The sequence below is a fragment of the Herpailurus yagouaroundi genome, unplaced genomic scaffold, assembly GCF_014898765.1.
Source record: "Herpailurus yagouaroundi ecotype Mexico unplaced genomic scaffold, PumYag 139, whole genome shotgun sequence".
NCBI classification, from domain to species: Eukaryota; Metazoa; Chordata; class Mammalia; order Carnivora; family Felidae; genus Herpailurus; species Herpailurus yagouaroundi.
In genome coordinates this window covers 3,871,364-3,882,277 of record NW_024412394.1, presented here as the reverse complement: position 1 = coordinate 3,882,277, position 10,914 = coordinate 3,871,364, and positions in this window count along the sequence as shown.

Below are 10,914 nucleotides of genomic sequence, written 5' to 3'. Positions count from 1 at the left end.
GGAGGCCACCTAGTAGCTCAACTCTGAACATGGCACAGGTACCCTCAGAGCTGCATCAGCCCAGGAAGGAGAGCCAAGACTCCCACGCCCAAAATAATCTTCCGGGGCCCTGCTTCCTCGGTCCCCCCACTTCAGCCCCTCACTGTGCTGCCAGCCTTTCTGCCTGACTTGCTTCTCGCCTGCAGGCATCCCCCCGAGGCTCAGCACACACCCCCTCCACCAGTTCAGTGGGTTCACCACAGACCACCAGCTCGTCTAGCTCCTGGGACAGGTGTGTGGTTGGCTCCAGGACAAAGGGGGCCTGCTGCTTCTGCAGGTCACCTGTGCCATGGAGGTTGGTGGCTTGGAGGTGGCTGCCTGTTCATCCTGCTGAGCCCCAGCCCTTCTTTGCGGATTCAGTCCATTTTTGCTCCCCCCATTTTACACCCATCTTCCCTTCCCCACTGCCTGCTTTGATGATCTTGGACTCAGAAGCATCGATATGAAGCTTCCGCGTCATAAAAGGTCAAACCCCACATCCTCCGCCACTCCTGGGGGCTCTGCTTCTTCTTCTTCTTCTTTTTTTTTTTTTTTTTTAATGTTTTTATGTTTTTGAGAGAGACAGAGCACGACTGGGGGAGGGGCAGAGAGAGAGAGAGACACAGAATCTGAAGCAGGTTCCAGGCTCCGAGCCATCAGCACAGAGCCCGATGCGGGGCTCGAACTCGTGAACTGCGAGATCATGACCCGAGCCGAAGTTGGACGCTCAACCAACTGAGCCACCCAGGTGCCCCTCTACTTTTCATCAAATCCAACCTATCTGCTTTGGGCCAGTAACTGAGCTTCACTCTCCTCATGTGAAATGGGATCGTTAGAGCGCCACCCTCCCGTGGTGGTTGGAAAGATAAAATGGGACCATGCCATGTGTAAGGGCTCAGAGTGAGACCTGGGAGAGAGTAGACACTCAGGGAACTTTGGGTACACACATTCTTGATCCTGATGGAAGACCTTTGCTATGGTTACCCCATTGCCTTAACCAATCAGTTCCTTTTGCCTGGAATGTCTCCACAGTTCACTTCCTCCAGGAAGCCTTCCTTGATATCGACCACTGGAATTGCTTCCTCTCCTCAGAGAACTGGTGTTCCTCTCTGCTTACTTTGATCTCTTCTGCCCCATTATTAAGTCATGCATGCAGTTAACAAATATTTCTTAAGCACTTACTATGTGTCAGCATTAGGATAGAAGCTATAGATTAAACACAGTCCCTTACCCCTTAGCTCGTAGTTTGTTTTTTTTTTAATTTTTTTTTCCAACGTTTTTTATTTATTTTTGGGACAGAGAGAGACAGAGCATGAACAGGGGAGGGGCAGAGAGAGAGGGAGACACAGAATCGGAAGCAGGCTCCAGGCTCCGAGCCATCAGCCCAGAGCCTGACGCGGGGCTCGAACTCACGGACCGCGAGATCGTGACCTGGCTGAAGTCGGACGCTTAACCGACTGCGCCACCCAGGCGCCCCTCCCTTAGCTCGTAGTTTAATGAGGAAGATGGGCCTGTTAACCACTAAACTATGATGTGGGAAATGCTTTGAACAAGGGATCGAAAGAAGAGGCATCAAAGTCTGCAGGGAATAGTAGGTGCTATTAAGGAAGCCTTCCTAGCAGAGGCAACCTGAAGGGTGAAGGATGAGTTAACTCTCCAGGTGGACAAGGTGGAAAAGGCATTCAAAACAGAAGGAACAGCATGTGCAGAGGGGCATTAGGCTTGAGACACCAAGGTTGACTGGGGAGAAGAGCTGACAGTCCAGCACATCTGGGTGTCCAGGGGCTGGGGAATGACGGGACATAGGCTGAGAAGACTCCAAGGGTCTGGCCCTGGCAGGCTCTGTCTGCCGAGTGGATGTGCTTGTGAGCTAAGGGGAGTGGGTACAGAGTTTTAAGCAGAGGAGCCCCTGATCTGATGGGCATGAACACATCTCCTTCTACGTGGGGAGATCCCTATTTCAGGGCTCTTGGGGTCCTTGGCATGAATAAGTCTCGTGCTTTCTCCCTTCTGCTTTCAAAGCCATAAAGGAAGCTGGAAGAGCTCAGTTCCCTGCAGCCCAGAGAGGTGGAAAGAGGGAGGGACAGAGGCTGGGAGGGATGCCTCACCGGGAACCGCAGGGCTGGGTCATGTGGCTGGCTGTCAAGAGAACTCTGCCCTGGGATGCAAAGAGGGCTTTGTGTGCAGACTAGGGGCATCCAAAGGGCCTCTCACTGGCAGGCCTGGGGCAGCAGGGGGCATCTGGGGGCCACCAGGGAAGAAGTATCAGAATTTAGGGCCTGGATGCTATGCGTGTGTGTGTGTGTGTGTGTGTGCGCGCGCGCGCGCACAGGAAATCTCCAGGGGCTTGTGAGGGCATAGCTTTGTCGAGGGGGAATGAAGATTCCCAAGAAGAGCATTTATCTCTAGTGAGCCAAGGCCCGGGAGGGAACAGGCTGGTGTGTTCTCAGGGCTCCTCCTTGTCCCCAACGCCGCCCCCAGCCTCAGTCAAGCACAGCACCTGCTGAGAGCTTAATGGCCTGTGACAGACATCAAGTGGGATGACGCAGCTCCAGGGAAGGTGCAGGCAGCCAGCTGAAACCTGTTCCTGCCCGCCAGCCCAAGCCTGCCACCACGCAGCCCCCTTCCCCCTCCCAGGCCTGAATCCTCTACCCCACTACTGGTCTTTGGGAGGCCCTGGCTGGGAGTTCTGGGTGGTCATGTGAGGGCAGAGGCCACACCACCAGTGCCGACGGGAGGGGTGGGCCCTATGGCCAGTCCCTGACTCGGGGGAGGAAGATGAGCGAGCTAACAACATCCCTCGTAGATTGGGCTCCCCCGTCCTTCCCCAAACAGCCAGACCTTTTCCACTCGTCCCTCTGCCGGAAATCCCACCAAAGCTGTCTTCTAGGAGGACTTGGTCTGTCTCCTGCCCCCTCAACAGGGGTGGGTGCCAGGCCTCGGGCGCCCGTCTGCCTTCCTGCCGGTCACCTTTCCAGAAAGCCTCCCATATTCAGCTGCTGTGTACCCCTGCCCCTTTGTGGCCCTGGGGGTCCGAAATTTTTTCCATCTGAGTGGCGTCATTATTCAGAGCCGTTTAGCTCTGGGAGGAACACGGGGAGGCCACACCACACTCCCTCAGTACGTGCCAGCCAAGGGCTGGCTGCCCAGGCGGAGGGTCGGCTCTCAGGGTGCAAAGAGGGCTGAAGTGGACAAGACAGCAAATGTGTGTCAGTCCTGACGTGGGTGGCCGGGAGGACGTCAGTGAAGAACAGAAACAGCTCTTTCTTCTTCAGCGTGCGAACGATCAAGTTTCAAAGTTGGCATTCTCAGGGATTGGGCAACGTTTGTGCCTGCCAGGCCCTGGCACCCACCCTACTATTCAGGAAGGACTCAAGGTCACCAGAGGCAGGCATCAGGTGGGGCCGAGGGAGGTGTCCTGGGAAACCGGGAATGAGGAGGGAAGGGTGGTGTGTGTGAAATCGTAGCCGGGGCTGGGCTGACGGCGACTGTGCAGGAGGCATGAGATATGCCCCTGGGAGGCTGGGAGGGGGCAGAGGGAGGGATTGTGTTTCTGGGGGAGGCGAGGGGGCCCCCACAGAGCTAGGCCCCAGGCCTGGGCAGGGAGGCGCTAGAAGGGAACCAGCCAGGCAAGGCCACAGCCCAGGAACGGTGCCAGGCCGTGCCTGAGAAGACGCCCAGAGTGCGAGCACACGGCCAGCGTGTGGGGCCTCACGATCCGGGTCACTCTTTTATATCCAAACAGCTGTGGGCCTTTCTCAAGGACTGCTGGGTCCTCCACAGCAGCCCGTGCAGAAACATAAGCAACTTGGAGAGAACCGACAGGTTTCCAAGCGGAAAAAGAGAACAAATTGTTCCTGCACAGCCAGCTGCCCTGCCCACTGGCGACCTTTCTTCCACGACCCACTTCCCAGCCTGAGCTACCTCTTCCCATCTTCCCACACAACAGCGGGACCTCTTCTCTGCCTGCGAGCCCACACTAACGCACCTGCTCTGTGACTAAGCTCCCTTCTTTCCATACTTCTGGGAGTGCTGCTCTATTACCAACCACGCAAAGCCCACTCAGATCCATTTCTCCCACCAAAGAGCCGCACAATTGCCTCCTTTCTTCCCACCAGCTTTCTCCCTTCCTTCTTTCCTTTCAACAGAGAGCCCCTGTCCCAGGACCTGGGGGAAATATGACAAATGACCCTCTCAAATCTTGCCTGAGGCTTTACTCCTTACAAAACCCTGAGAGAGAGAGAGAGAGAGAGAGAGAGAGAGAGACCGGGACCCTGGCTTATTTCTCTCTGTGTCCCCAGAAGTGAGCATGGGGCCTGCCATGCAGTAGGCCCTCCCCAAATTTTTCCTGGGAACAGGACATTCTGAGCATGTAGGAAGGGGTCATGGGAGAGGGCAGGGTTCTCCCTCCTCAATCTTCTGCCCGTTCCTCAAGCCCTAACCCTGTCCTCCCTCCTCCCCCAGGCCTTGTGTACATTTCTCAGTTTTCCACCCAGCTCGGGGCTCAGTGCTCCAGTGTGAGCGAGCTAGCCCCCTCCCCAGTGTCCCCAGAGAAATGTGAAAGAAACTGTCAGAATGTCCACTACTCTAGCCTCAGTTTTCCAATCTTTTCAAAGGCTACCTTCCACTGGGCTATATTAGGGATATATCTAGCTTATGCCTCACTGCGTGTCATAGTCAAGTCCATAGCCAATGGCCTACAAGGCCCAACTCCCTGCCCTGATTTCCACCCCTGTTCCCTTTCTTGCTCTGCTTGAGCATTTGGCCTCCTCTCTGCCTCCCAACCTGCCACATGCTGACTGACCTCGTGGCCTTTGCACTTGCCATTCCTTCTACCTAGAACTCTCTTCTGCCAGGTAGATACCTGCATGGCTCACCCTCTCACCTCCTTCAAATCTTGCTTTAGGGGCACCTGGGGAGCTCAGTCGGTGAAGCGTCTGACTCTTGATTTTGGCTCAGGTCACGACCTTGTCTGCGGTTTGTGAGATCGAGTTCCGTGTCGGGCTCCATGATGACAGTGCAGAGGCAGCCTGGGACTCTCCCCCTCTCGGCCCTTTCTCCACTTGTGGTTTCCTTCTCCCTCCCTCAAATTAAATAAACTTCAAAAAAAGATCTTTGCTTTAACCTGACCTTCTCACCAGGGCCTTTCCTCTTTCCCACAAACTCCCCAAATGGCACCACCACTGCACATTCCCAGTCCTCCTTCCCTGCTTTATTTTTCTCACTTCTCACTTGCTGATACACTAACTTTGGGGGGTTATGTTTAGTGTCTATCTCCATCACTGGAATGTCAGTGCAGGAAGGCAGGTGTTTATGTCTATTTTGCTAACTGCTATATCCCCAGCATCTACAACAGTAGATAGCAGGTGCTCAAGAAATATTGGTCGAAGGCATCAAGGGGGATTTTTACTTTCTGTCCCTCCTAAGCTCTCACAGGGCAGAAACTCCAGGGTACGCAGCTGCACTCACTGTGAGTCAAAGTTCATTCTGCCTCTGGTGCCTCATGGCACCCCAGCACTCCCGCCCCTAACTGCCCCCCACCCCCCACCCCAGTCTTCTGGACAAAATGCAGCTTGCACCCGTCTCCAGCAGGGGGCGGGGTGAGTAAACCTCCCCTCCTTCACTGCCCCACCCCTTTATTACAAGCTGGAATAGGAATTACAACCTGAGGAGGGAAGAGATGGCTGGCCTCTGCATGCGACCTTTCCCTTAGCGCAAGGAAAAGGCACCCTAAATAGCACTTCCTGAAAAAAAAAGAAAAGGTGCAGAGAGGAATCGCCGGTCCTGCTTTTTCAAAACAGTTTCATTTCCAGACTCCATCCCCGGAGATTCTTAGTCATTTGTTTGGGCTGAGGACTGGTTTTTTTGTTTTTTCTCCCCAACTCTTCTAGTGATTCTAATGTTGAACCAGGGTAGGGAATCAGGGCAATTGCCTGGGAAGCCAGGCAATACCCTGGCAGGGTTCTGGTATCCCTTGATATCCCAAGTCTTGCCGAGCACCCAGAGTGAGCACAGGTGCCCAAGATGCCAAATCTTGGCAATTCACTGGGGGAATGGTGGGTGTGAATGGATATTCCTCAGCTCATCTCACAGGTAGCTGTTCGTGAGCGCACACACGCACACACACACACACACGCACTGTGCTACCAAAGACCAAACTAATTCTCAGACAGGGCACAGCCTCAACTAGGATTTACAAACTCCAATGCCGACTAGAACCACACAGGGAACACAACTGGCTGTGGCAAGTGTGTTGTTGAGATTTGGAGAGCCACGGACTTCTCGTGAGGGCAGCTTTTTTTTACTCTGTTATGGCCTGTTGTCAGGAATGGATGCAGGCCTCGTGGTGCCAGATTTTGTTCTTTGTCTTCCTCAAGAGAAATTAAAATTCAGGAATTAAAAAAAAATTTTTTTCTTAATGTTTTTATTTATTTTTGAGAGGGAGAGAGAGAGCCAGAGTGCGAGCAGGGGAGGGGCAGAGAGAGACGGGGAGACACAGAATCTGCAGCAGGCTCCAGACTCTGAGCTGTCGGCACGAACCCCATGTGGGACTCGAGCTCGTGAACCACGAGATTATGACCTTCAACTGACTGACCCGTAACTGACTGAGCCACCCAGGCGCCCCTAAAATTCAGGAATTTAAAATGAAATAGCCCGTACTATCATGTAAAAATCCTGAGGCTGCCAAATGCGTTGCTAACCCCAGTTATAAGGTTGTTGGAAGTCCATTATTTTGCAAGGCTGACCCCTCTTACAACGGGCTTGGGATTTCACATGATTGCTTTGGGGCAGGGTCCACCCTCCTTCACATTCAAGCTGGCAGGAGATGGCTGCTGGCTCCCGAACCACACGACACACGACACATAACGACGCTTAACGGCTGCTCCCTCAGCTCTGCCAGGACTCCCCTGGAGTTTTATAATAAAGGCTTGTAGCGGCAGTGTGCTGGGGTCAGTTCCCACCGGCTCGCCAAAGTCAATTGTGCCCATCTCTCTCTTTTTTTTTTAATGTTTATTTACTTTTGACAGAGAGAGAGAGAGAGAGACAGAGAATGAGCAGGGGAGGGGAGGAGAGAGAGAGAGAGAGAGTGAGACATAGAATGCGAAGCAGGCTCCAGGCTCTGAGCTGTCAGCACAGAGCCCGACATGGGGCTCGAACTCACAGACCGCGAGATCATGACCTGAGCCCAAGTCGGACGCTCAACCGACTGAGCCACCCAGGCGCCCCCAATTGTGCCCATCTCTTCCCAACTCCACGCCCAGTGACATGTCACATTAGCAGCTTAAAATCAGTCACAGCGAGAGTACTTCCACCTCATGCACTCGGCAAGTGCTACAAAACAGAATGTTTTTCTTCCTAGAGGACCAGTTATTAAACTTACCAGCACAGGATTACACACGAGGATTCAGATTCTGCCAAGGGCTGGTAGGGAACAGTGGAGAAGGGAATCGTTTTGTTTTCTAGTTACACAAGAATTCGTGTGAGTATGTGCAGTAGACATTTTGACATCACCTTCCCCTGGATACCCACTACGAGGAAACAACAATCTTAGTCCTGAATATTTTTTCCTCAATTAAGAAATAATGGTCACACAATAAAATGCCCGGGTCTTAAGAGTACAGCTTGTGAGATTTTCCTAGCGTAGCCACGTGTGTAATCACCATCCCAACAAAGATCATGCATTCCTACGCCCCCAGAAAATTCTTCATGCCTCTGTCCAGCCATTCCTCCCCCAAAGGTAATCACTGTTCTGATTTTTATCTCCAGAGATTAATTTTGCCTGCTTAAGGACTTTATATAAATGGAACCATACAGCAGGTGCTCCTTTTTTTTTTTTAATGTTTATTATTATTATTATTATTATTTTTTTTTTTTTTGCGAGAGACAGAGAGTAAGCAGGGAAGGGGCAGAGAGAGAGGGAGATACAGAATCAGAAGCAGGCTCCAGGCTCTGAGCTGTCAGCACAGAGCCCGATGTGGGGCTTAAAGTCATGAACCATGAGATCATGACCTAAGCCACAGTCAGACACCCAACCGACTGAGCCACCCGGGTGCCCCAATGCTTCTTTATTTTTGAGAGAGAGAGAAAGTGTGCATGTGAGTGGTGGGGGGAGGGGCACAGGGAGAGGGAGACAGAGAATCAGAAGCAGGCTCCATGCTGTCAGCACAAAGCCCGAAGTGGGGCTGGCCTGACATGGGGCTTGAACCCATAAACCGTGTGATCATGACCTGAGCGGAAGTCAGATGCTTAACCGACTGAGCCACCCAGGCGCCCCTCCTTACTGCCAGTTCTTATTGTGGACCTGGGGAAGCCGAGGTTCAGAGAGGCCATCAGGGCCACACAGCTGTGAGCGACAATGACAGGATTCAGAGCCAGACATTTGACTCCAGACTGCATGCTTCCTATACCAGGTAGGCTCTTTCTAGAGAAGTCAGCAACTGTGGAGCTCCAAGGCTGGAGATGGCCCGCAGAGAGGGCAATCCCAGGGGTAGAGTGATGACCCTTTAAGGAGGGGCTGTCTCTACACCAGGCATGAATAAATAAAGAAGGAGGACGGGAGTGAGGCTGGCACCAGCCTGTGAACCCCTCTGGTTCACATGGGCATGGTGACTACCTCGGCGTCGTTAGGAGCTGTGAGCTGCCAGCGTGTGTGTGGCGAGTACTGAAAGCTTGCTCTCTCCTCGGACCATGGATCCGGAAGGCCTTCACGCCAGCAACACCCTTGAAGTGACCGGCCTGCCGGGGGCAGCCTCTGGAGGCCCAGGGTCATCACTCTGGACACCTGTCCATTTTCTGTGTTTGACCTCTGTTTAAGAGCGTGTGATAGCAGACTTAGGCAGATTCCGATCTGAATCCTGGCCCCGCTTATTAGCTGTGTGACCCTGGGCGAGTTAACCTCTGCGTCTGTTTCCTCATCTGTGGAAATAATCATCTGAGGGTAATTATCATAGCCCTGGCCTCATATCGTAAAAACAAATGGAGTTGATACTTGGAAGCCAGGAGCAACAGTGTCTGGTGGGACCTTTGGAGGTACGGCTCACTTCCCTTTGCAGAGGAGTCCCTGAAAAGGACAGCTGCTTGAATTTAGCTCTTGAAACTGCTCAGTAGAATCCTACGTGTTTTGGGGCAGGGTGGGGTGGGGTGCCAGAACTTAAATTGGGCTCCTTTTGTAGCTTGGCCTCTGGGTGGGGTTGATGTCTGGGTACGGATCCCCAGGGATCCATGACAGAAAAGAGGCCGGGGCTCCCCACTCCCACCCAGAGTGAAGAGAGTGAACAGAGACAGTAGCCAGAATATTCTCACCCAGAACTAGTAAACCAGCCTGCATCCAGAGCAAGCCCATCTTCTTTACAGCTGCATAAATTCTCCAATATCTGGTGTGCCCTGCCCCTCGGATGTGAGGCCTGAACTCTCATGCTGACCTTGGCATGATCACCTCCAGTTCCCTCCTAGCCTGTTTACTGTGATATCAACCTAGTTACAACTAATGGCTACTTACTATTTCGTATTCTCTTTTCATTGTAACATTAGTTCCCCACAGGACCCCAGGGATTGGTGGTTTACATACTTGGCAGTTCTCAAGGTCTACAAGTCTTCTTTCTTATTCATTTTCTGCTGTTTGATCCTTCTTTGGGGCATATGGGTCTTCCTAAAGTTTTCATTCTGTACGCGGCGCTACTGTAAATAACCACAATTTTTTTAAAGTACTTTTGCTTATTCATTCATTTTCTAGAAAATATTTAGTCGGTGTCTACCATGTGCCAGGCACTATGCCAACATGAACAGAACGGTTCTGCTCTCAAGGAATTTACAATCTGAGTGGCTCAGTCGGTTGAGCATTTGACTCTCGATTTCATCTCAGGTCATGATCCCAGAGTTGTGGGATTGAGCCCCGTGCCAGGCTCCACACTGGTCATGGAGCCTGCTTGGGATTTTCTCTCTTTCTCTGCTCCTCTCCCTGGCTCACTCTCTAAAATAAAACAAACCAGGGGCGCCTGGGTGGCGCAGTCGGTTAAGCGTCCGACTTCAGCCAGGTCACGATCTCGCGGTCCGTGAGTTCGAGCCCCGCGTCGGGCTCTGGGCTGATGGCTCGGAGCCTGGAGCCTGTTTCCGATTCTGTGTCTCCCTCTCTCTCTGCCCCTCGCCCGTTCATGCTCTGTCTCTCTCTGTCCCAAAAATAAATAAACGTTGAAAAAAAAAATTAAAAAAAAAAACAAAAAAAACCAAACAAACCAAAAACAGAATTTACAATCTAACAAGGAAGACTGACCAGAAAGCAGGCAGCCACAGTACAATGTGGTAAGTGCAGATGGTAATGAGACCACAGGGGGGCCACTAACCCAGCCCAGAGTTAACTGAAGTACTATTAAGTAGAAGTACTTAAGTATAGTTCTAAGTACTACCGCTAGGTTGCTCAGTAGAGGGAATGCTGAGCAAGATTTTCTATCATTCAATCATTTCAACGAGTATACTTCTCATTTCTAAACGATTTGTTTGATTTCTCTTCAAATATACCTGTTTTTTCACACTGTCCTTTTTTTTTATTTTAATTTTTTTTTCAACGTTTATTTATTTTTGGGACAGAGAGAGACAGAGCATGAACGGGGGAGGGGCAGAGAGAGAGGGAGACACAGAATTGGAAACAGACTCCAGGCTCTGAGCCACCAGCCCAGAGCCTGACGCGGGGCTCAAACTCACAGACCGCGAGATCGTGACCTGGCTGAAGTCGGGCGCTTAACCGACTGCGCCACCCAGGCGCCCCCACACTGTCCTTTTTTCCAGTACTTTCCATTCTTTATTTTGGCCACCATGTGAAAACTACATTTCCCCCCTTAAAGTTTCTTTCAGATTGCCTTACTACATCAAGCTCTCAGGAGTATTAACCCTCCTCTTTTG